General features: G+C 40.6%; 1 protein-coding gene across 1 annotated transcript in view; it reads left to right on the top strand.

Moving 5' to 3' along the window:
- The window catches only part of LCP1 (lymphocyte cytosolic protein 1 (L-plastin)), a 98,392-nt gene that overhangs the window by 13,806 nt on the left and 81,104 nt on the right, over nucleotides 1–3,482 (top strand). The gene's annotated exons all lie outside the window — the stretch shown is intronic.

Below are 3,482 nucleotides of genomic sequence, written 5' to 3' on the forward strand. Positions count from 1 at the left end.
GTCACCTCGCCCAGCTAGTTTTTTGTATTTTTTAGTAGAGAAGGGGTTTCACCGTGTTAGCCAGGATGGTCTCGATCTCCTGACCTCGTGATCCGCCTGTCTCGGCCTCCCAAAGTGCTGGGATTACAGGCTTGAGCCACCGCGCCCGGCCCACCGTTTATTTTTATGTGTTTAAATGATCTCTTTTTTAAATACGTAATTATAATTGTATGCACCTTCTTTATGTTCTTTCAGCATTCTGAAGTCTTTTGCACTCTTTGTACAAGCTAAAGTTTGTTTCTAACCCTGCAGCAACTTCCATGTTTCCACACAAACATTGCAAACTTGCCATAGACCAGAAGTTGTAAATTAGTGATGTCTGGATGAGTCAGTTACAGATTAGCCAACTTGATATTTAATTGAAAAAATTTTGCCAGTATATTAAAAATCAGACAACTTTTTACGTAAAAATCCAGATTTCTGGTTTCTCTTAAACAAGCCTACATTCTTTCTGCTGTTACCTTTAGATAAGACTTATATTTTCCAGTGTGTGGCAATCCCTGTGACATCTATGCAACCTATTTTACTTCATTGAGTTACCTGCCTGACCCCTGTAGGTATTTGACATTGATTGAAACCACAGGCAGGGAAATGACTTAGAGACTAAAACAATCCTGGGTGCTCACCAATGGCACCTACTGGGACAGGCAGAGTTATCCACTTATTCCGAAGCACTGCTTTCTATCTCCGGACAATTATAAAATGAAAGTTTCTGAGGTCAGTAGGTTTCCTAATCTACCAAAAGCAGTTTTGGAGAGTCCATGTTTTATTTATCCTGCTACTTGTTTTTTAAAAATTAAAAAATGTTTTTGTTTCTCTTCCCTTATCCTTCCTTTCTCTTGATTTAGACAGGAAAGAGCAATGAGAAGGGAGATGAGGTGAGAGGATCCTTTTCCCTCCTATGGTCTCATTCCTTTGACTGGAGTTCATAAGGGAGTAGGCGGCCTTCATAGGTCTGAAACCCTCTGCTGTGTAGACTACTGGCACAGCCCTGTAGAGTGGTCGTGGGAGCCCCTCAACCAGTTGGGTTAAAATGTGTGGCCACTTGCGCATATATTTATCACCTTTTGTGGTTACCTCATAATTCGTCTAAAAGAAGACCTCCCTCTGCTGATTAACAGGCACCCTGCCTTCATCTATAAAAAGGACATAGCCAAAGGACAATAGGAAAGACAAGTAGAACTAGTTAAATGTCACTGAGGTTCAATCCTGATTACTTTGTATAGGAAAGAAGTAGGATGCAGATTGTCACAGACTAGACTATGAATTCCACCAGAGCAGACAGTATGTCTGCCTGATGCGCCACTGTGTTGTCAAAGTTTGGCTGAGTTTGGCTTGTGGCAAGTAGGATGAATGAGGAAAGGAGTGAATGAATTTAGAGGCTGTAGTCATCGCAGGCAGAAGCAAGTTCTCAGATTTGCTGGACACTTCCAGAGTTTGGATGATAGAAGCAGATCTTACACACTGGTAAATTGGAAATGGATTATTGATATTCAAGGGATTTGATTTTTAGCAATGAATTTCTTGCCCTGAACGTGATTTTTCTTGAACAGAATGTATAGTGTTTATGCCTCCTCCTTTATTGATACTTATCTTTTCTTGGGCACAGAAAAACAGGAATAAAAGGTAGTCCTTTATTATTGAAATGCATTCCATTAAAGTGTACACCACAAATTGGTTAAATGGGCCTTTCTTCTTCTTTTTTCCTCTCGCAATTTTAGATGTCAGTTTTTAAACTTCTTCTCATTTGCATCCAATGCTTCCTCCTAGACAGTTAACTCTTTCCTACAGTTGTAGTCAGCTCCGTGCTGATGAGGCTGCAATCTGTATCTTCTGCCCTGACTTGGCACTAAGCTCCGGATGCATACCTTGCATTATCCACAGGCCAGCTCTCCTGAGCTATCTTCAGTGTTGCCTCGACCTCATTGTAATCCATTGGATTTCATCTTCATCTTCCCTAAATGCCACAGTTCTGTCCAGGGCATCACCACTCCCTAAATTCCTTAGATGATGTCTTGGTCCATTTGTGTTGCTATAAAGGAATACCTGAGGCTGGGCAATTTATGAAGAAATAGACATATTTGGCTCATGGTTCAGCAGGCTGTACAAGAAGCATGGTGCCAGCATCTGCTTGTGGTGAGGGTCCAGGCTGCTTTCACTCATGGTGGAAGGCAAAAGGGAGCTGGTGTGCAGAGATCACAGGGCAAGAGCAGAAGCAAGAGAGAGGGGTAAGGCGCCAGACTCTGTTTAACAACCAGTTCTTATGGGAACCCACAGCAAGGGCTCACTCACACACTTCCTCAGTAGTACCAAGCCATTCATGAGGGATCCACCCCCATGACCTAGACACCTCCCATTAGGCTTTACCTTCAACATTGGAGATCAAATTTCAACATGAGCTTAAGGGGACAAACATCCAAGTGTCCAATGGCAGATAATTAACCTGAAAATTATCCTTGACTTGTCCTTCTCATTTACCCTCAATAGCCTCTGAAATATCTCTTATGTTTGCCTCTTGCTCCCCATGCCCCTTGCCACAATCCCAGGCCTAGCGGTTACTGCCTCATACCTTGCCCACAGCCATGGTTTCTTAATGCTTCTTGTTTCCAGCCATGTCCCCTCCATCCCATTTTTCTGCTACCAAACTAACCTAAAATGGCTAATTTCATAGTTTCCCTCTCTGCTGATCAGATTTCCTGATTCTTTTTACCTGTGTTTGTTTTGTGTCATCTTTAACATTTTCTTATACACAATAAATACTTGCTTAATAAAAAGTACTAAGAGTGATTGAAATAAGGAAGTTTGGTCATGTGAATTCACTGGAGATATGTTGACTATGCTTTGGCCTAGTTTATAGAAGATTAGCAGCTGATTCATATCTCTATTTAAGGAATGGAGAACTTGGCCAGATATATTTTTATATTGCAGCTGCAAATAAGACAAAAGAGTTTTCATCTGGACTTCAATTTCCTTACCTTACAACCGAGAAAAATGCCACCTATGAGTATCCTAGATTTGCTGGAAGTATTACATGTGGTGGATTAAGGCACCCAGCATGGGATATCCCACAGATGCAAAATGAATCCTACTTGAGTCTTAGTACGGAAAGATTGAATTAGCGAATTTGATGGCAACGTGAAATAATGAATCATTTTATATAAATCACAATTTATAAAATTCAGATTCAACTAAAATTTGGCACTAATTATGACCTCTGTGTTAGGTATGTGAACACATATGTCGTCTCCTCATGCTTTCTTAGAAGCAACCCTGTGATGCAAGTGGTCTTTTTTTCAATGTACAGACAAGTTTAGCTGAGAAAAAGGAAAAATGCCTTACTCCAGGCTTGTTGGTATATACTGGAATTAGGATTTGTCTCAAGATTTCTGCTTCCAAGTCTTTTTCTTTTTCTTTTTTTCTTTCTTTTCTTTTCTTTTCTTTTC

Source organism: Mandrillus leucophaeus, unplaced genomic scaffold (assembly GCF_000951045.1).
Source record: "Mandrillus leucophaeus isolate KB7577 unplaced genomic scaffold, Mleu.le_1.0 Scaffold147, whole genome shotgun sequence".
In the NCBI taxonomy this organism is placed as follows: Eukaryota; Metazoa; Chordata; class Mammalia; order Primates; family Cercopithecidae; genus Mandrillus; species Mandrillus leucophaeus.